A 22,528-nucleotide genomic window follows, 5' to 3' on the forward strand; every position below is an offset into this window, starting at 1 on the left:
TATTTGATTTATTGTAGAGATGAGGTCTTGCCAAGTTGTCCAAGCTGGTCTCAAGCCCCTGGGCTCAGGCAATCCTGTTGCCTCTGCTTCCCAAAGTGCTGAGATTACAGGTGTGAGCCACTGTGCCCAGCCATATACATCTATCTACAGAGCCTAGCAGGGTATTCTTACATTTGGTAATTAATACATTTGTAGAAATATCTAAAAATAAATGTCCTTCTTATGTTAATCAGGCCTTAAAAAATACCAGTGTCCCAATAAAATATGCACACACCTCAGACGTGAGTCATTTATAAAAACAGGCAGTGTGTGAGCACTGGTGAAGAGCATTTTGACTGCATTGAGCACTTGCAACTCTGAGGTGATTGGAGTCTGTCCAGGTTCCTAGTTACAACATACAGTAAGTAACAAATAGTGATTCTTTGCATGGAGGAGACGTCCTGGACCCACACACAGAAACTCAGGACTATGAAACGAGAGAATTTTAAAATACAAAAACCCAGAATCACAGATACCTAAGCTTGAAAAGTAAAACTAGGGAGCTTTTTAAGTGTAATAGCAATGTGTTTAGATACATTTATATATGAAGGGGCCATAATCATTTCTTTTACAAGTTAAATTCCTGATCATTCAGGAGTTACCAAGATTGTGCTACCCACTGTAGATAATAAACAAAAAGGAAGCTGGTCTTTATGAGACTCTGGTGCTTTCAAACACAACTCCAAGTTTAATTTCTAAATCTCCATTCCCACTCTCTGGCAACACGTTCCCTGGGCTGTTTTCTTTGGAAGATTCCAGGGAAGAGGTGATGAGTGGAAGAAAGGGAGTCCGTTCAGGGAGAAGGATTCCAGGACAAGAAGCGAAGGAAAAAGGGCTGAGCCCAGCCTGAGGGTCTTTCCCTGGTTCCCACAGACAGATCCTGGGCCAGGACTCAGGGAGACAGTGTGACAAAGAGCGCCCGCTGCAGGAGGAGAGGGTCGGGGCAAAATACCAGGTCCCCGGGTGTCGCTCTCAAGCCCCGAGGGCGGTGTCTGGGGCGGGGAGGCCCAGCGTCGGGGACTCCCCAACCCCGGAGTTTCATTTCTCTCCCAACCAGTGTCGGGTCTTTCTTCCTGGATACTCATGACGCGGTCCCACTTCTCACTCCCTTTGGGTGCTGGGTTGTAGAGAAGCCAATCGGCATCTCCCCAGTTGCCGGGTGTGAAAATGCGAAGGCGCCAGACCCGGAAGACGCTGGCCATGGCGTCCCGAGCCCTCCTCTTGGTGCTCTCGGGGGTCTTCTCCCCTACCGAGACCCGGACGGGTGAGTACGGGGTCGGGAGGGAAACGGCCTCTGCCGGGAGGAGGGAGGGAGCCGCCCGGCGGGGGCGCAGGACCCGGGGAAGCCGCGCTTCCGCCGTCCCCGACCCTTCCTCCCCGCTCCATCTTCCGCCACCCCTTTCCCGCCTCACGAGCCCCCTCGCCCCCTCCTTCCGTCCTCCCGTCCTCCCCTCCCGCCCTTCATCCTCGGACCCGGGGATTTGCGCCGAGCGGAGGGTTGAACCGAGTCTCAGCCCCTCTCCTCCCCCAGGTTTCCACTCCCTGAGGTATTTCAACACCGCCGTGTCCCAGCCCGACCGCGGGGAGCCCCGGTACATCATTGTCGGCTACGTGGACGACACGCAGTTCGTGAGTTTCGACAGCGACGCCGCGAGTCCAAGGATGGAGCCGCGGGCGCAGTGGGTGAAGCAGGAGGGGCCAGATTATTGGGACGAGCAGACACGGATCTGCAAGGGGAACGCACAGACTTTTCGAGTGAGCCTGCGGACCCTGCGTGGCTACTATAACCAGAGCGAGGCCGGTGAGCGACCCCGGGGCCGGGTCACAAGTCACGACTCCTCCCATTCCCCCACGGGTCGTCCGAGTCTAAGAGTCTGAGATTCACTCCGAGGCTGTGGGAACCGCCAAGACCCTCGACCCGACTTTTACCGGGTTTCATTTTCAGTTTATACCAAAATCCAGTGGGTTGGTCAGGGCGGGGGACGTGGCCAAGTGGGCGGGGCTGACCGCGGGGGCGGGGACAGGGTCTCACATCCTCCAGGTGATGCCTGGCTGCGACGTGGGGCCGGACGGGCGCCTCCTCCGCGGGTATGAACAGCACGCCTACGACGGCGCCGATTACATTGCCCTGAACGAGGACCTGAGTTCTTGGACCGCGGCGGACACGGCGGCTCGGATCACCCAGCGCAAGTGGGAGAAAGCCCCTGTGTCAAAGCGACACAAGGAGTAGCTGGAGGGGGAGTGTGTGGAGTGGCTGCTCAGACACCTGGAGAACGGGAAGGAGACGCTGCAGCGCGCGGGTACGAAGGGCCTCGGGGCGCCTCTCCAATCTCCTGCAGATCTCCTGGGCTCGCCCCCCAACAAGGAGGGGGAGAAAAATGGGGTCAGTGCTAGAATATCGCCCTCCTCGGGTCCAGAGCAGGAAGAATCCTCCTGGGTTTCTAGATGCTGTTCCAGAGAGTGACTCTTAGGCCTGCCCTTCTCTCTGGGACAATAAGGGATGGAGTCTCCGAGGAAAGGGAGAGGAAGACAATCCCTGAAATAGAAATCAGCCGTGCCCTTTGACCCCTGCAGCACCCTCGAGCACCATGACTTTCCCTCAGGCCTTGTTCCCTGCCTCACAGTGTCTTTGGAGGACTGACTCCAGCCCTACCAAGTCACTCGACCTCCACTCAGGTCAGGACCAGAAATCCCTGCTCTACCCTCAGAGACTGGAACTTTCCAAGGAGTAGGAGATTGTCCCAGGTGCCTGTGTCAGGCTGGTGTGTGAGCTTTGTGCTCCTTCCCCTAACTCAGTTATTCTCTCCATTCTCAGAATGACCACATGGATGCTGCTGGAATATCCCATGAGGGATGCAAAGTGCCTGAATTTTCTGACTCTTATTCAGATCCCCCAAAGACACATGTGACCCACCACCCCCACCCTGATGGGGACGTCACCCTGAGGTGCTGGGCCCTGGGCTTTTATCCTGCGGAGATCACACTGACCTGGCGGCGAGATGGGGAGGACCAAACTCAGGACATGGAGCTTGTGGAGACCAGGCCTTCAGGGGATGGAACCTTCCAGAAGTGGGCAGCTGTGGTGGTGCCTTCTGGAGAGGAGCAGAGATACATGTGCCATGTGCAGCACAAGGGGCTGCCAGAGCCCCGCACCCTGAGATGGGGTAAGGAGGAGAATGGAGGTCAAGTCTCTTCTCAGGGAAAGCAGGAGGACTTCTGGAGACCCTCAGCAGGGTCAGGGCTGAGGGTGGGGGGTCAGAGGCCCTCACCTTCCCTTCCTTTCCCAGAACCATCTTCCCAGACCACAATCCTCATCGTGGGAATCACTGCTGGCCTGAATCTGGTTCTCTTTGGAGCTGTGGTCACTGGAACTCTGATGTGGAGGAAGAAGATTACAGGTAGGGAAGGGGTAAGGAGTAGGTCTGGGTTTTCTTGTCCTGCTGGAAGTTTCAGTCCCCAGACGGAAGTGTGTCCTGCGTTGTTACTGGGAAGTACTGTCCACACACAGGTGCTTACCCAGCCTGGGACCCTGTGTCCCAACACTTACTCTTTTGCAAAGCACATGTGGAAATAAAGGACAAATGTTTGATGATTGTGGTGGTGGGGACCTGATTCCTAGTAGCCACAGATTATAGGAAGGTCCCTGCTTAAGACAGATCTTTAGGGGCACAAGTGGTCCAGTCCTTATATATTTTCTTTCCTGATATATTTCTTTCCTTATATATTTGTTTCCTGATCCCGCTCTGTTTCTATAATCGCAGTTTGGGAAAGTTCTCTGGCATCCAAACTAGGGGTTCCCCTAGGCCCTCGTGGCTCTGCCTCCTCCCTGGCCTCTCACTGGACATTTTCTTCCCACAGGTGGAAAAGGAGGGAGCTACTCTCAGGCTGCCATAAGTATGGAGGCCATGATCCCCAGCTTCTTGGAACAGTGTAGATAGGATCCCATGAGGGAGCTCACCCACCCCATAATTCCTGCTGTAGTACATCTCCTGTGGGCTGTGCCCAAATCCTGTTTTTTGTTTTGTTTTGTTTTTTTCTGCTCCAGGTGACAACAATGCCGAAGGCTCTGATACTCTTTCATGGCTTGTAAAGATGACACTTTGGGGGCCCTTATATGTGGTTGGGCATGGGGAGCAGAGGGCTGGGCTATGGGGATTCTTTGATTTGGAATTATTGAGCAAGTGATGGGATGTTCAGAATGTCACTACTCACTTTGACCTGAATTTGTTCATGAACATTTTCTTCTATAGCATGAAGCAGCTGCCTTGTGTGGGAAAGAGTGATGCAAGATTTGTTCATGCTTTCCCTTCGTGACTTCAAGAACCTCTGACTTTTCGTTCTAAAAAGAACTCTGAATGTGTCTGTGTTCCTGTTATCATAATGGGAGGATATGGGGAGAAGAGCCCACCCCTGTGTCCACATTGATCCCCTTCTCCACCCTAACCTGTGTGCCTTCCCTGATCATCTTTCCTGTTCCAGAGAAGTGGAGCTGGGATGTCTCCATACCTGTCTCTATTTCATGGTATGCTGAGCTGCAACTTCTTATCTCCCTTCTGAAAATAGAAATCCAAATATAAATTTATTTATTCAAATTCTTGCCATGAGAGGTTGATGGGTTAAGGATGAAATTCCTGAGATTTAAGAGAGAAAAATAAGAGAAAGACCTGAAAACCTTCCAGAATCCATGCTTGTTGTGCTGATCTACTGCAGGTGAGGATTGTGGATGAGATTGTGCCCAGTCAGTGAACTTTCCTTCCTGAGTGACTGTGGTCACTTGGTGGTGTCATCTTTGCTGTTCCATCATCCTTGGCTCTTCAGTATAAAACCTTGTCCCACCAAGACCAGTGATCACAGCTATTCAAACATTGCCCAGGGTGGCCCCTGCACACAGGAATCTCTGTAACGAGACCAGGTTCAGGCTTGTCCAGCTGTTGCCCTTCTACTAGGGCTCTTTCCTGAATTTTTTTTTTTTTTTTTTTTGAGTTGGAGTCTCACTCTGTTGTCCAGACTGGAGTGCAGTGGCCGCTCCCGGCCACCGCAGCCTCGACCTGCTAGGCTCCGGCGATCCAGTCTTCTCAACCTTCCTAGTAACTGGAACTACAGGCATGCACTACCACACCCAACTAATTTTTTTATTTTATTGTAGAGATGAGGTCTCGCCAAGTTACCCAGGCAGGTCTCGAACCCGTGGGCTCAGGCAATCCACTCACCTCAGCCTCCCAAGGCGTGGGATTACAGGCTGAGCCACCAAGCCCAGCTTCTTTCCTGGATTTTACTTTTCATCTTTCCCCCAACCTTTCTAAGGAAACCAGGTTCTGGACTTAGCAAAGAGGAGGGATCCCATAATTTCTTATTTTAGATGAGCTCTGCTGGAATTCCTTTTCTGCTCTGCTCTCCTACTCTCTTCCTGACCTTAGTTCTAGTAACTCTAGTACTAACTCCAATTCAAATTCATGGATTTATAAAGCAGAGCCTAATTTACATTTATACTTGGTTGCAAAATATAATTAATAAACCTAGAATTGTTATTTCCCAAGAGAGAAATATAATTGAGAAATATAACTCTGGCAGGTGCAGGGAGTGTCAGAGTGGGTGGAGGAGTTGAGAGAGGGCGTCTCCCAGGCAGCACTGGTGAGAAAAGCACAGGTGACATCAATGTCAGTGTGAGAGGACATCGTACTTGCTATAGCTGCCACAAAACAGCACTTGGTCCGAGGCCACATTAATAAACATAGTTTCTCTACAATAGGGTAGTGTTCTACAGTGATTCTTCAACAGACATTTGCTGTCACTGTATGTATGACAGAATGTTTTTGCATTTGGAAAACACTGCTGAAATAAAAACAAAAATCGCTGACCTTTGGTGCCTATGTTCTTGTGGGAGGAGACAGACTATATTCTATGTGCAGAGTAAATAAGGAAAGTGACTGTAAGGTAGTAAGTGCTTTGGGGCAGGTGACCTAGAGTGTGGATAAGTGGGGACAAGGAAGATGGCTGTTATATTGTGGTCAGTGTGGGCCATGGCAAAGGTGACCTTTGAGGAAAGATTTGAAAGACATGAGGATATCTGGAGGCATTCTTTCCAGCCAGGGGAGCCCTCCAGTCAAATACACCAGGATAGGAAGTTGTTTTCTGGGATGAGCAAGGAGGCTGGGAAGGCCAGACAGAGTAACTGAGATGAGCTCAGAGGTGCAGCCAGAACAGGTAGGCCTGGAAGATGTGGGGAGGATGTTGACCTTAACTCTGAGTGAGGTGGAGTTAGAGGACAGTTTTAAGAGGGACATGGTATGACTTATGATTTATGTATGTATGTCGGGGTCGCACTCTGTCTCCAGATTAGAGAGCAGTGACACAACAGCTTACTGCAGACCCAATCTCCTGGCTTAGGCAATCCTGCCTTAGCCATCCAGGTAGCTGTAACTACAGGCAGTCACCATCTTGCCAGGTTTGTTTGTTTGTTTTATTTAGAGATGAGTCTCACTAAATTTCTCAGGCTGGTCTGAAACACCTGGGTTTAAGCAATCCTTGCTTGCCTCCCTAAGGAATAACAGGCATGAGCCACCGTGTCTGGTCAACTTCCATTTTAAGAGGGTCTCTCTGACTGCTGAGAACACAGAGCAAGAAAAATATGAGGAATTAGAACAGTAGGAAGCGAGTGCAATATTTCAGGCTGGAGGTGCCGCTTACCTTGACTGGTGTGAGCAGCAGACATCATGGAAAGTGATGAGACTCTGGGTATACTGAAGGTGTACGTCACGTTTCCTACTGGTCTGAGTCTGGGGTTTGAGAAGTCAGACACCCACAGTTCTCAAATGTGTGAATAGAAGGACAGATCTGTTGTCAGTGGAGATGGGGAGACCCTGCAGGAGATACTTGAGGAGGGTGCATCTCAGGTTCTTAGTGGAGATGTCTACTAGAATGCAGGGGAGGGAGCTGGGGTGGCAGGTGGACAAGTCTGGAGTTTAGGAGAAATGACTGGGACCATCTAAATGATACTTAAAGCATCAAGCATGGATGAGGGCACCAAGGGAGTGATTGGCTACAGAAGAGAAAGGGAACTGGGGCTGAACCCTGGACCTCCAGTGCTGAGGGATCCGATCGGACTACATGCTCAGAGCAGACTGCACAGTTCTGCACACCACGGCTAGAAAGCACATGTACCAGGGAGTCCCAGACTTTCCTGTGTACAAGAGTCACCTCGGTGGTACTGAAACACAGGAAGTCTGGAGTTGAGCATGAGGTTCTGTATCGATGGCCAGGTTGGAGCTCATGCTGCTGGTCTCCCAATCACACTTCTAAAATAGCAAGAACACACACCAGGATCCCACATGTCTGCACATCAGCCTCACCTGTAAGGCTTGTAAGTAAGCAATTCCTTGGTTTTGTGTGTAACACTGAGCTGGCAGTTCTGGGTAAGGGCCTGAATATTTTCTAAGCCAGCAATCCCAGTGCTCATCCAGAGTGGGAACCACCGAAGTCAGGTGAGTGTCAGGGTAGGTGGGTGGGGTGAAATATAAATCCATATTTTAAAATGCCTTTTTTTCCTCAGAAAGAATAGGAAGAATTATCAGCAATTATGAGATGTGTTGTTGGGATATCCACATCATTCTTTCTACCAGGGGGTAGAGCTAGGTAGAAGAATCAGGTAAAAAGTTCAGGAAGTAGCCGGGCTCGGTGGCTCAGCCTGTAATCTCGCACTTTGGGAGACTGAGGTGAGTAGATTGCCTGAGCCCGTGGGTTCGAGACCCGCCTGGGCAACTTGGCAAGTTCTCATCTCTACAATAAATCAAAAAATCAGCCAGGTGTGGTAGCACATGCCTGTAATTCCAGCTACTCGCAAGGCTGAGGCGGAAGGATCACCGGAGCCCAGCAGGTCGAGGCTGCAGTGGCTGGCAGCAGCCACTGCACTCCAGTCTGGGCGACAGAGTAAGACTCCAACTCAAAAAAAAAAAAAAGTTCCAACAGAGTGAGACTCCAACTCAAAAAAAAAAGAAGTTCAGGAAGTGGCTCTCAGCTCAGGATGAAGAACATCTCTAAATACTGCTTTTTGACACTCTTCCCTAGAATGACTTCTTGCACACGTGTTGGAGCAAACTATGGACACCAAAATTTCTAATTTACACATAATTTAGTATACATGGTATCGGGTGCAAACTTTACTGTGGGGGAGGTCACAGAACTGTACTTGAGGCTACACAGCCAGGAACAGAATTTTAAAATATCTTTTAAAAATGTAGGTCTTTCAGACATACAGTGTATAGAACTGTATAACCAGCAGACCTTCACTATAAAAACTGCTTAAGTCCTACAGGTGTGTAAAGAAAATTATACTAGATGGAATAATGTAGTGGAAAGCACCAGAAATAACTACATGGGTAGATACATAAGATTTTTTCATAACATTTAAATCTTTTTAAAAGACAATTGTAAGCCAGGCTCGGTGGCTCAGCCTGTAATCCCAGCACTTTGGGAGGCCAAGGTGAGTAGATTGCCTGAGCCCTCAGGTTCGAGACCAACCCAGGCAACTTGGTGAGACCTTGTCTCTACAATAAAATAAAAAATAGCTGGGCGTGTTAGTGTGCATCTGTAGTTCCGGCTACAGGCTGAGACAGAAGGATTGCTGGAGCCCAGAAGGTCGACTCTGGGGTGGCCGTCAGCGTGCGTGCCACTGTACTCCAGCCTAGGTGAAGGAGTGAGACTCCAACTCAAAAAAAAAAGACAATTGTAGGGACTTCACCAAAAATGGTGGAGCAGGAAACTCTAAAAACTCATCCCTCCACTACAGCAACAGTTAACCTAGAAAAAAACTTCAAATTTTTCTGAAATCTGGAACCTAACAAAAAAACTTACAACAACCACGGGAATGTTTAATGAAGAAAAAAGCTTCCAAATTTTGGTGAAAGCATGGTGGCTTTTTTTTTAGGCACCTACTCACTGCCACCCCCAAACCCTCTGTTATCAGGCAGTCATGGAGATGGTGACCCTCCTTCCTGGGGCAGCTTCCTGATTCTTTGTAGTCAAGAATCATGGTTGTGTCCTTCCACGTGTATGATGGCCCCCTGAGGAGTCAGCTCAGAGGTATGTTTTGTTTTACCCCCTGTGAATCTTTTTTAGGGCTGGCGTGTTCTTCATAGCAATGTTTGCCAGAATCATTTAAAATCATAACCTAGTCACAGTTTCCTGGGGCGTGAGATAACAGGTGACATAAGCAGCAGATAGTCTGAAAATCCTAGGAAGGTAGATGCTCAAGATGGAGATGCACGGGGAAATAGAGTTTTGAAAATCCCCCACATATGCTGTGGAATCTAGAAAGCTTTGAGCATGTCCAGGTCTAAACACATGCTCTACATGACCTTTAACTTTCACCTCTGGTTGCTCTTTAGGTTCCATATAAGCAGTTAAATTTGCCACAAAAGTCAAATTAGAGTTGTAAAAAACCTGGTTAGGGGGTTGAAGGAGAACCCACCTCAATACCCTCTGCAAAATATGGGAGATGGCCACGTGGTAGCTCACGCCTCTAATCCTAGCACTTTGGGAGACCTAGGTGAGAGGATTGACTGAGTCCACAGGTTCGAGACCAGCCTGGGCAAATTGGCAAGACCTCATCTTTACAATAAATCTAAAAATTAGCCAGGCTTGGTGGTGCATGCCTGTAATGTTAGATGTTTGGAAGGCTGAGGCAGAAGGATCGCCTGAGCTCAGCAGGTGGAGGCTGGGCTCCAGCCTGGGTGACAGAGTGAGATTCCAACTTAAAAAAATAAAAACTTGGGAGAGTATTACTAATTATTTTTGGCTTCAGGTGTTTAAGGAAACCTCTGATAAATTGCCAGTTGACCACTAATTTAATGGTATAGAGTTTAATGACCACACATGATTAAAAAAATAATCTTTACTAAAATAGTTTTTAAAAGTCACCAGGTAAGTACAATTCACAACAAGTAGCAATAAGACCCTCTAAGGAGGTAGAAGAATTAGATTCCAGATTTACCATATGATAGTATTAAAAATGTCCAGTTTTCAACAAACAATTATGAGGCAAACAATTTAAAAAAGTGAATCATTAACAGGAAAGAATAAGTCATGGAAACTATCTCTGTGTAAGCCAAGTCATTTAACTTATTAGTCAAAGATTTTAATTCAGCTGTCTTAAATATGTTCAAAGAGCCAAAAGAAATAATGGATTAAGAACAAAGGGAACCAGAAAAACAATGTCTCACCAAATCAAGACTATTAAACTACCATAAGGAATCAGACCAAAAATTCTAGAGTAGAAATGTATTATTGCTGAAATTTTAAAAAATGATTAGACCAGGATAACAGCAGACTTGAACAGGCAGAAGAAAGAATCAGCAAACTTGAAGACAAGTCATTTGAAATTATGGAATAAGAGAAACAGGAAAGTAGTAAAAAAAAAAAAAAAAAACAAAGAAAATAGAACAGAGATGAGGTGACTTACAGAACACCATCAAACTGATGAATATATGCAGAGCTTAACAGGTGGAAGAATCAGCAAATTGAAGACAGGTCAGAAAAGGTTTGCAGTCTGTGAAAGGAAAGAGAATGGAGGCAAATGATCAGAGCCTATGACACCTTTGGCCACCAACAAGTGTACTAACATAGGCATAATAAAAGCTCTCACTGGAGAGGACAGAGAAAAACCAGTAAGGATGTTGTGTGAAATAATGAGTGAAAACTTCCTAAATTTGATAAAAGACATAAGTCTACACATTCAAGATTCTCAGTGAAATCTAAGAAGGCTAAATTCAACGAAATCCAAACCAAGATACATTCACCAAACTGTTAAAAGAAAAAGACAGACAGTATTCAGAATGCATGATTCATTATGTACAAGGCATACTTATTTAGATTAGCAGCCAATTTCCCATCAGAAACCACTGAGGCAACACAGCAGTGGGATGACATGTTTAATGTACTGAAAGAATAAAACTATCAAGTACAATTGTCATTTCTGGGAAACTATCCTCCAAAAATAAAGATACAGAGTTTTGCAAGATAAAAAGAGTCCTGGAGATTGGTTGCACAACAGTGTGAATGTTCTTGATACTACAGAACTGAATCATTAAAAATAATTAAGATAGTCATCATTAATAAAACAAACAACAGATGCTGGCGAGGATGTGGGAAAAAAGAAACACTTCTACACTGCTGGTGGGAATGCAAACTAGTGCAACCTCTTTGGAAGACAGTGTGGCGATTTCTAAAATAACTAGAAATTGACCTTCCATATGACCCAGCAATCCCCCTATTGGGAATATACCCAGAGGAACTCAAATCATTCTACAAAAAAGATGCCTGCACAAGTGTGTTTGTTGTAACTCTACTCAATACAACCATGCTGCCCATCGAAGCTGGGCTGGATTTTTTTTTTTTTTTTTTAAGTTGGAGTCTCACTCTATCACCCAGACTGGAGTGCAGTGGCATGCTCCCAGCCACCGCAGCCTCGACCTGCTGGGTTCCGGCAATCCTTTCACCTCAGCCTTCCAAGTAGCTGGAACTACATGCGTGCGCTACCACGCCCGGCTAATAATTTTTTTTTAATTTTATTGTAGAGATGAGGTCTTGCCAAGTTGCCCGGCAATCCACTCACCTCAGCCTCTCAAAGCACTGGGATTACAGGCTGAGCCACTGAGTCCAGCTTGGACTGGATTTTTTTAAGTGTGGTACATATACACAATGGAATATTATGCGACCATAAAGAAGGACAAACATGTGAACTTCACAGCAACTTGGATGAATTTAGAGTCTATCGTACTCAGTGATCTATCACAGAAACAAAGAACAGAGTACCATATGTTCTCACTCATAAACAGACCTTGAACAATTATCATAATACTATAAGAAAGGGGTTGGCAGTGGTGGGAAACTGCTGGGGGGGCGGTGTAGGATTGGCAATTGAGGGAAAGGAGGGGCACACCTCATCAACAAGGGTACCTGTATAATGAACATGTGTATACCTAACCCTGAATTGTACCCCACATCTTTAAAATAAAAGATAAAAAAAAATACATTTTATGTTATGTGTATTATATCACAATTTAAAAGTAAAATAAATGATGGAGAAATTAAGACACTTCCAGATAATTAAAGCTGAAAGAGCTCATTGCTAAGAGACCTTCCCTACAAGAAATACTACAGTGAGTCAGGCTGAAATGAAAGGGCACTAGACAATAACTCAAAGTCACGTGAAGAAATCATATACAGAACACCAGTAAAAGTACCAAGACCATTCAATGAGGGAAGGAATAGACTCTTCATCAAATTGCTGCTGAGACAACTGGATATCCACGTTCTAACCCTATATCACATCACATATAAAAGTTAACACAAAGTGAATTAAAAACCCATATGTAAGGGCTAAAACCATACAACTCTTAGAAGAAAATAGAGTGAATTTTATTTTAGTTAACTTTTCTGTTTGTCTATCCCACTAAGTACTTCATTCTTTGGTCAGTATAGTTTTCAAGTACCTCTTGATATATGGTAGTTTAAGTCTTCCAATTTTTTTTCAAGATTGTTTTGGCTATTCTGAGTACTCATATTTCCACACACATTTTAGAAGGAGAACATTGATTCTCAGAAAAAAATCTGCTAGAATTTTGATTGGTATTGTGTTGGCACCATATAACATTTGTAGACAAATGGCATCTTAGCATGATCTCCCAATCTATAAATGTGGAATAATTCTCTACTTAATTTGTCTCAGTAGTGTTTGGTAATTTTGAGTAATGAAGTTTTGTATATCTTCTGTTATATTTATTTATACAAATTTTATGTTACTTTATGCTATTGTAAATAGCATATTCAAAGTATAAAAAATTTAATTTCTTCTCATTATTTATTACTCATACATTAAAATGTTATTTTGTATTGTTTATTGATTTTGCCAAATTCACTTGGCATTTTTAGTAGCCTGTTCATAAAGTTTCTTAGTTTTACTACATACAGAATCATGTTGCCTGTGAATAAAGACAGTTCTATTTTTTATCTAATCTTAAAGTTTTTATTTTTGGTCCCACAGAACAGTGTCAAATAGAAATAATAATCTAGGACATTTTACTCCCAACTCAGAGAAGTAAGTAGCCTTTATTAGGTTAAGAAACTTTTCTTTTATTTGTAGTTTTTGAGAGTTTTTCTTGTTGTTATTTATTTATTTGTTTGTTTGTTTATTTATTTATTTTTGGAGTTAGAGTCTTGCTCTGTTACCCAGGCTGAAGTACAATGGCATGATCACAGCCTTGGTCTGCTGGGCCCAGGTGATCCCTCCCCCTCAGCCTTTCAAGTAACTGGGACTATAGGCACATGCCACCATGCCCAGTTAATTTTTTTTTTTTTTAATTGTAGAGACGAGGTCTCACCATGTTACCCAAGTTGGTCTCAGACTCCTGGGCTCAGGCAATCCTCTTACCTCGGCCTCCCAAATTTCTGAGATTACAAGCATGAGCCACTGCACCTGGCCCTATTGAGAGTTTTCATTATGAATGGTTGTTAAATTTTCTCAAATGATTTTTCCGTATCTCTTAAGATGACCACATATTTTTCTACTATTTTCTGTTCATGTGGTAAATTTATAAATTTTAAACTATTTAAAATTTAAACTACAATTTAAAAATTATAATCTTTTTTTATATTTATAATTGTAAAAATAATCATTTCTCTTATAAATCCCATTTGTTCATTATGTGTTATCCTTTCCATATAATACTCAGTTTTGTTTTGTTTTGTTGTTTGTTTTTTGTGTTTTTTTAGTAGGAATCTCAGTCTGTCGCCCAGGCTGGAGTACAGTGGCATGCTCATGGCCACTTCAGCTTCGACCTGCATGACTCAGGTGATCCTTCTACCTCAACCTTCCAAGTAGCCAGAACTACAGATGCGCGCTACCACACCCAGCTAATTTTTTTTTTTTTTTTTGAGATGGAGTCTCACTCTGTCGCCCAGACTGGAGTGCAGTGGCCGCTTCCGGCCACCGCAGCCTCGACCTGCTGGGCTCCGGCGATCCTTCCGCCTCAGCCTCCCAAGTAACCGGAATTACAGGCATGCGCTACCACATCCGGCTGATTTTTTGATTTATTGTAGAGATGAGGTCTCGCTACCCAGGCGGGTCTCGAACCACGGGCTCAGGCAATCCACTCACCTCAGCCTCCCAAAGGTGCAGGATTACAGGCTGAGCCACCGAGCACGGCTAATTTTTTGATTTATTATAGAGATGAAGTCTCACCAATTTGTCCAGACTGGTCTAGAACCCATGGGGTCAGGTAATCCTCTTACCTCGGCCTCCCAAAGTGCTGAGATTATAGGCATCAGCCACCATGCCTGGTTGCTTGTAATGATCTTGTCTTGTTTATGTCCTTGTCTAAATATTGGTGCCTCATAAAATGAGTTGGGAAGTTTTTACCTTTTCTTCTTTTGGGGGTGGGGAGAAAAAACAATTTTTTTAAACTTTCATGCTTCAAATTCACAATATGGAGAAGTCCTGTGCCGAGAGTTGCCGCGGTTTCCCGCTTCAACAGTGCTTGGACGGAACCGGCGTGTGTCTCTCGCCCCGCCAACCGCTCCAAGCCAGCCCTCCGCCTCCACCACCGCCTGGCCTCGCCCTCCGACCTCCTCCAGGCAGCGGCTGCCCCGTGCCGCTGCCCGCGCCGGTCCTCAGCCGCCGCCATGACGATCGCGTCCACCTCGCAGGTGTGCCAGAACTACCACCAGAACTCAGAGGCCGCCATCAACCGCCAGATCAACCTGGAACTCTACGCCTCCTACGTCTACCTGTCCATGTGGTACTACTTTGACCGCGATGATGTGGCTTTGAAGAACTTTGCCAAATACTTTATTCACCAATCTCATGAGGAGAGGGAGCATGCTGAGATACTGATGAAGCTGCAAAACCAACGCAGTGGCCGCATCTTTCTTCAGGACATCAAGAAACCAGACCGTGATGACTGGGAGAATGGGCTGAATGCCATGGAGTGTGCATTACACTTGGAAAAAAACGTGAACCAGTCACTGCTGGAACTGCACAAACTGGCTACCGACAAAAACGACCCCCACTTGTGTGACTTCATTGAGACACATTACCTGAATGAGCAGGTGAAATCCATCAAAGAATTGGGTGACTACGTAACCAACTTGCGGAAGATGGGAGCCCCCGAATCTGGCATGGCAGAATATCTCTTTGACAAGCACACCCTGGGAGAGAGTGATGACAGCTAAACCTTGGGCTAATTTCCCCATAGCTACTGGGTGACTTTCCTGGTCACCAAGACAGTGCATGCATGTCGTGGTTTCCTTTGCCTTTTCTATAGGTTGCACCAAAATGTCCACTTCAGTTCTTTGGTTTGTACCATTCCTTCAAATAAAGAAATTTGGTAACCCCCCAAAAAATTCATAATATGTGCATTAAGTACCATATAAACTTGTCTTTAGGATATCAATATTTGGCTCAGACAATATAATTTCATCTGAGTTTATTTGGAGAAATATAGGTTGACCATTATGCTTATAAACATCAAAAAGGTGTCAATTAGAAAATAGGGCACTAGTAATCAGAATTTTTTAAGGACCTGCTTTTTTGCAACTTGTTCCTGGAATAAGTATTATATTTACCGTTAAGATTGGTAAAATCTGTTATCAAGGTATTGTACAAGAGTTTGCATCTTTTGCATAAGTGGTCCTCTGGGTTGCACTTACTCTTAACAAAAAACAAAAACAAAAAAACCACTGGCACTTGTCTTGTATCATAACTTTATAAAACTTGATGAAAGCCAAAATGAATCTTTTAAGATTGGAGGAACCCTTTAATAGTTCATCTTTGGGCTTAAATAAGGAAAAAATAGATAGTCCCACACTGTATTTCACACCTCTGAAAAATAGTGTTTCACCAGCTTAAACCTTTTTACTCAAAATATAATATTTATTACAAAGGATTTTTTGAAATATAGTTTGCAACCAAATCAATAATAACTTATATGCACTGACTCTTTTGCACAAGAGTAAACGTTAAAAACAAACTTTTTTGGACCTTTAAAATTAGGCCATAGTATAAAAAACAGTCTATGGTCTTACACTTGTCAAATTCATACTAAAATAGTCTTAAGATAAAAGCCAAGAAAACTTTACATATGCTACAAGTATATTACATGTATTTACATGACTTTTTCCTCCCTAGGTACTTAAAACTTTCATATTGTACAGATCCCCAAAGTAAGCTTTGCAGGGGATGAGGCAGATGCCCATCAGAATAGCTTGTAGGGTGCTATAATACAAAAGTGGATTTTGGAAGCTATTGAATGATCCTTAAATACTATTGCTAAAAAAAAAAAAAAATGGCTTTGAGGACCAGGTTAGGTACTCAGCCTGTAATCCCAGCACTTTGGGAGGCCTAGGTGAGTGGATTGCCTGAGCCCACTGGTTCAAGACCAGTCCTGGCAACTTGGCGAGACCTTGTCTCTACAATAAATCAAAAATTAGCTGGGCATGGTAGCGTATGCCTGTACTTCTGGCTACTTGGAAGGCTGAGGAGGAAGGATCGCCAGAGCCCCAGCAGGTTGATGCTGGGGTGTCCGTGAGTGTACCACTGCCTTCCAGCCTGGGTGACCGAGTGAAATTCCAACTCAAAAAAAAAAAAAATGGTTTTGGTGCATTTGTTGGAAGACACCTGCCACGGCATTTAAGAAACAAGGTCATTAGGATATACTGTGCCTCATTCTATAAGCTCCAAGTGTGCTTTCCACATTCACCACTATACTAAAATACAACCATTAAGAAAAATTCACATTCTCTTTTAGCAGTGCATTAGGTTGTTGGCATGCTACTGGTTACGATGTTTCTAGTATATTAAGCTTTCCAATGTTCACCTAATTCTCAATCCTTGCATGTCTCAGCTAGATGTTTATAATGTGACTCACTAACTTTCAACAGTATACTGGTCCATGAATGACCTTAAATGACTATTTTCCCCAACACACAATGGGAAAACTTGAATCCTTTACCATTCCCCCAAACTAAACTTGAATGGTTTCAGTTAAAAGTTACTTAATTGCTGGACTCGGTGGCTCAACCTGTAATACCGCACCTTGGGAGGCTGAGGTGAGTGGATTGCCTGAGCCCGCAGGTTCGAGACCCACCTGGGCAACTTGGTGAGACCTCATCTCTACAATAAATCAAAAATTAGCCAGGTGTGGTAGTGTGGGCCTGTAGTTCCAGCTACTTGGAAGACTGAAGTGGAAGGATAGCCACTCCTGGCCACCGCACTCCAGTCTGGGTGACAGAGTGAGACTCCGACTCAAAAAAAAAAAAGTTGCTTAATTGAGAACATTTACCATCAAATATAATTATTTGGTTACTTTAAGTTGCACTGATACTACCACTACCTCACAGTGCACACAACACATAAAACAAATAAGATGAAGTTTAATTGTCTTTTTTCCATTAATGAGCAGTTCTATACCAATAGATTAATTCCCTAGTGAATTTGTTTCAGACCAATTGACAACTATTCACAAACTGAAATGTTAGTACTCTCTCTTATTTTATACCTGTACTTTAAGTATGGCTTTAAGTTGAAATGTTATTATTTCCTTATCTGAAGGATTAGAAGAAAAAGAAACTCAGTGGCTTGGTGGTTTGAGAAGGACACTTGATGGTGGCTGTTCACTAAATTTGGCTTCAGTATAATTCTGATTTGCTTGAGATGTAAATTTTTTGTTCTTCCCCTGACTTTGCATGGCCTGTCATGCAGCTGCTGATGAGTTATAACCATGTCCTCTTCCCTTTTTCTTATGTCTTCATCTGGGATTTCTGATCCTTGGACTTCTGTTGGTGGTTCTTACTACATTTCTAGATTGAGGGCTGCAATGTTACATCTCTCCACTACCCATCTTCAGCTTCTTTGTCTCCTTTCACTCTGCTTTTCAGATTGGAGGATTTCCACTACCTGTCTTCTTCCTTGCTGCCAAGCCCAGGATAATAGATGCTGCTTTCTGACGAATCCTCTCAAACTTGTGTGCAGAGGAGACAGATTTTTTTTTTTGAGTTGGAGTCTCACTACAGAAGTTTTCCTGGGCCGATCTGCAGACCTAGGAGCTAAGGTCAACATCTGAGTCACAGCCAGTCTCGGTGGCTCAGCCTGTAATCCCAGCATTTTGGGAGGCCGAGGTGAGTGGATTACCTGAGCCCGCAGGTTCGAGACCCACCCGGCCAACATGGCGAGCCCTCGTCTCTACAATAAATCAAAAATTAGCCGGGTGTGGAAGCGCGCATCTGTAGTTCTAGCTACTTGGAAGGCTGAGGCGGAAGGATATCCAGAGCCCAGCAGGTCAAGGCTGCAGTGGACAGGAGCATGCCACTGCACTCCAGTCTGGGTGATGGAGTGAGACTCCAATTCAAAAAAAAAAAATCTGAGTCTCCTCAGCACACAAGTTTGAGAGAAGTCCTAGTGACTTCAAGCTTGGAACTACCGCAGCCACAGCAGCGGGGGCTTCCTCTCAATGATGAAGCCTCCTTCCCTTTTCTGGGAGCAAGGGGTAAGTAAGATCAAACAAAGCCCAGGAGCATCAATAAGCTAACTGCTGACCACCCTGGTGTCTCCAACCCCTACCCTTTCTTTATTATTTGAAATCATATAAGATTGATACTCTTTCCTTAGGTGGTTTTTTGTTCTTGTTTTTTAAGTCTTCACAAAAGACATCTGGACAAGCAGGTTTTTCTGATGGGAACGAATTTACTTAGAATTCAATTTCTTAATGAGTATAGACCTATTTATATATTCTATTTATTCTTCTGCTGGCTTCATTCAACCATCTTTTCTAAGGACTCATTTCACTGCAGTCAAATTTTGAAAAATATTGTCATAAAGTAGTTTCTAATTATCTCTTATTTTCATTTTAATAAGCTGATAAGGGGGTGAGTCTCACTTTTAGGTACTTGCATCCTCTCAGGTGATAGTCCTGTGTTGGCTGCTGTTTTATGGCTGTGTCAACTGCACTGTATGTTTTCTCTAGCTTTTACACTTGTTTATAATGAAAGGGCAAGTATAAAACCATCTTATCTGTCACAGCTGGAAGCAGAAGACCTGTAATCCTTCAACATTCATTTGCATTTGAAATTCTGTATAAGGAGATTTGACACCTTGTTGGGAGCCAGCCTTGGAGGCCTGCCTGATTGACAAAGTCCAGGTGATCTGAGGAACCCCGGCCACAAAGCGAGTCCGGGAAGCTGAGGCCCTTCTGACTTCCCACTTTGCTGTTAGTACAACCGAAGAATTCTGTACAGTCAAGCATGAAGAAAACAACATGTTTATGTGAAGTACTCACAGCTAACCTAGGAATGTCATGGTTCATTTTTCCATTTCCCACCATGCCGTTTGGCCTTTTCTAACATATGCAATGGTTAAACTCTGAAGCACAGCAAAGATGCTTTCTTTCACTTGGTTATAAGTTACTAGATATAAGTTACTAGAGTAAAAAATGATATAAGTATATTCACTCATTTGATTTAGAATAATGTAGTTTAGTGTTTAGACATAAGGTTTTTTTAGAAGCATGAGTTCATAGTAAGTTCATTATAAATTCATTATAAGTTCAGACACATACCTAGGAGTTATGTAGGTGATTTATAACATTATCTTTATGGATTTAGGGTAAGGATTAATCGTTAAGGTTTTTTACTTAATTCAATAGTTAAAATTTTGAGTTAACATATATAGAATAGGTTTTCACTAAATTCATGATATACTAATTGGATACTTTTATGATAAATTAACCGAATACAGAAAGCAACCTTGGGGGCCTGGGATACATCATTAAAAGCTTCTTTTGAGTTTTCTTTAGGAATATACACTGCACAATGAGAGAAAAGCAATGAAGACACCTGAACCGGAAAGGCAATTACAAAGCTTTGAAGATCATAGAAATCCCAGAGAAAACTCCTGATACGTGGAGAAATGTGCACCTGGAAACTTTCTTGAAGCACTTCAAGGACTGTAATTTGGGACTGTTTTGAAAAGAGTTGCTGGTAGTGCTATTCTAGACATGATAATTGTTTTATCCGCATATTAAATGTAATTGGTAAATGTAAAATCATGCAAGTTTATATAATCAATATACATATATGTGAGGGTTGACAAAAATTATTGGGCTTTGACTATGTTTAACAAGGTTTTTACTTTGAATCATTAATTAAGTTTTAATGCTGTAGTTTAATGTTTTATAATTACTTTGAAGATTGTTTTAGTTTCATAAGTTTAAGTTCACATAATGATAAAGTTGGTGCCTCAAAGATAATAATAATTGCTTAAGTGGCTATCTTAAGACAAAGATATTTTTCAAAAGGTTGTCAAGCATAAAGAAAAACAGTCGAACCCGACACCTGAGCTGTGGCGGTGGCGGCGGCTCCTGCGCTCGGGCTGGGCTGGGCACGGCGCCGCCCGGTTACTCGTGACCAAGCCAGGTGTGCGCGGGTGTCAGTGCTCCCAGGGCTTGGACGCGCCTGATGCGCCTAGCAGCACCTGCTTTATTGTTGTCCTTAGGGGAATCATCCTGAAGTGAAATGTCTTATAGATGGGGCGAAGACCTTCAAACACTGCATAACAAGAAAAGAATTTGGTGAATAAATGTCCTGCAGCTGCTTGATAACTCACTGACAAAGAGTTCCACTTCCAGAAGTATTTTAAAGAAAAAAGGAGAAGAAAAGAAGAGAAGATCCAGAAGAGCGGAGACGGGGCAAGATGGCGACGGCATAGGTGAACTGGTGAGATTCTCTGAACGGACCAAGACTGCAAACTGCTGAATAGACAGACTGTAAAGCAGAGGGAAAAGTGAACAAAACCAGAAGGCCCTCATAAGGAAGAACAGGTCATTGCAGAAGAGAAATAAAAGCAACCCCACCTTCCCTCAAAAACAGAATTGAAGAGGGGGAGGGAAAGGGGTAAAGGGAGAAAAATCTACAGAAATGAAGGAAAACCAAAAGAAGAGTATGGGTCTCTCCCAGACGCCTGGGAGAGCAGACACTGAGAAAATTGACTTTGGAATACAAACAATGAAAAGTCCCCAGAATGAAGGGTCTCAAAATGCAAATGTAGATATCAAAACAATAATGGAGAGACTAAAAAGAATTGAGGAGACACAAGAAAAAACTAGGAAGGAGCTGATATCTGAGATAACAGTAATAAAGAATACTGTGAATGAAATAAATAACAAATTGATAAGCATGGAAAGCAGAATTACCCAAGCAGAAGAAAGAATCTCAGAGCTTGAGGACCAAAATATAGAAATAACCCAAACTCTTAAAAACACAGAAAATAAGCTAAAAAAGACAGAACAAAACCTTCAAGAGATGAGTGACTACCTCAAGAGGCCTAACCTAAGAATAATCGGACTCCCTGAGGCAGAAAGAGAAACAGAGACCACATTGGAACAAACTTTCCACGAGATCATTCAAGAAAACTTCCCTCATCCAATCAGTGATACAAAAATTCAAACACAAGAGATTCAGAGAACCCCCGCAAGACAACAAATGAGAAGATCAACTCCTAGACACATAATAATTCGCCTAAATAAAGTAGGCACAAAAGAAAAAATCCTAAAGGCAGCAAGAGAAAAAGGCCAGATCACCCACCATGGAAGACCAATCAGAATAGCAGCAGATTTATCTGCAGAAACCCTGCAGGCTAGGAGAGCTTGGAGTCCTATCTTCAAAGTCCTAAAGGATAAACAATTTCAACCAAGAATAACCTACCCGGCCAAGCTAAGCTTCATCAGTGAGGGAGAATTAAAATCTTTCCCAGACATCCAATCCCTAAGAACTTATGCAGCCACAAAACCATTCTCTACATGAACACTTAAGAAAGTACTAAACACAGAAGAAAAGGAAAAAAGATCATCGTTCTTCACAAGAGTACAGGGAAAAGAATAAAATATCCACAACCCAACCCCAAAAGCAAAAGAAAGACAAAAAAAAAAAAGAAAAAGAAAAAACCAAGTGGAAGAACAATAACTCAATAAGAACTCCATGATAGGGATGAACTCTCACATTTCAATAATTAGTCTGAATGTGAATGGACTAAACGCACCACTGAAAAGACATAGAATGACAAAATGGATAAAATATCACCAGGCAACAATATACTGCCTTCAAGAGACCCATCTCACTAGAAAGGACATACACAGACTCAAAGTAAGAGGATGGGAAACAAATTTTCAGGCGAATGGAACACAAAAGAAAGGAGGAGTCGCGATCCTAATTTCAGACAAAATACCATTTAAGCTATCAAAAATTTAAAAAGATACAGAGGGCCACTACATAATGATAAAAGGTTCATTCCATCAACAAGAAATATCTATCCTAAACATATATGCACCCAACATAGGCGCACCAACATTCATAAAGCAACTTCTAGGAAAACTAAAGAAAGACATTGATTCTAACACCATAATAACTGGGGACTTTAATACACCACTCACAACCTTAGACAGATCAT

The 22,528-nt window shown here is 43.5% G+C and overlaps 3 pseudogenes across 2 annotated transcripts; 2 read left to right on the plus strand and 1 right to left on the minus strand.

Moving 5' to 3' along the window:
* The first annotated feature begins 1,239 nt into the window (after positions 1–1,239).
* Positions 1,240–4,202, plus strand: LOC103275155 (annotated as a pseudogene). Its single transcript, XR_002481251.1, has 7 exons — positions 1,240–1,303; positions 1,571–1,840; positions 2,064–2,339; positions 2,928–3,203; positions 3,327–3,437; positions 3,898–3,933; positions 4,085–4,202. The product of XR_002481251.1 is annotated as an HLA class I histocompatibility antigen, B-14 alpha chain-like (transcript).
* Positions 4,203–14,686: 10,484 nt separating this feature from the next.
* On the plus strand, positions 14,687–15,425 carry LOC103275156 (annotated as a pseudogene). The gene has a single exon (XR_505294.2). The product of XR_505294.2 is annotated as a ferritin heavy chain pseudogene (transcript).
* Positions 15,426–17,582: 2,157 nt separating this feature from the next.
* On the minus strand, positions 17,583–17,930 carry LOC110594433 (annotated as a pseudogene).
* Between the last annotated feature and the right edge of the window lie 4,598 nt (positions 17,931–22,528).

The sequence above is a fragment of the Carlito syrichta genome, unplaced genomic scaffold, assembly GCF_000164805.1.
Source record: "Carlito syrichta isolate Samal-C Ts95f unplaced genomic scaffold, Tarsius_syrichta-2.0.1 Scaffold315338, whole genome shotgun sequence".
Lineage (NCBI taxonomy): Eukaryota > Metazoa > Chordata > Mammalia > Primates > Tarsiidae > Carlito > Carlito syrichta.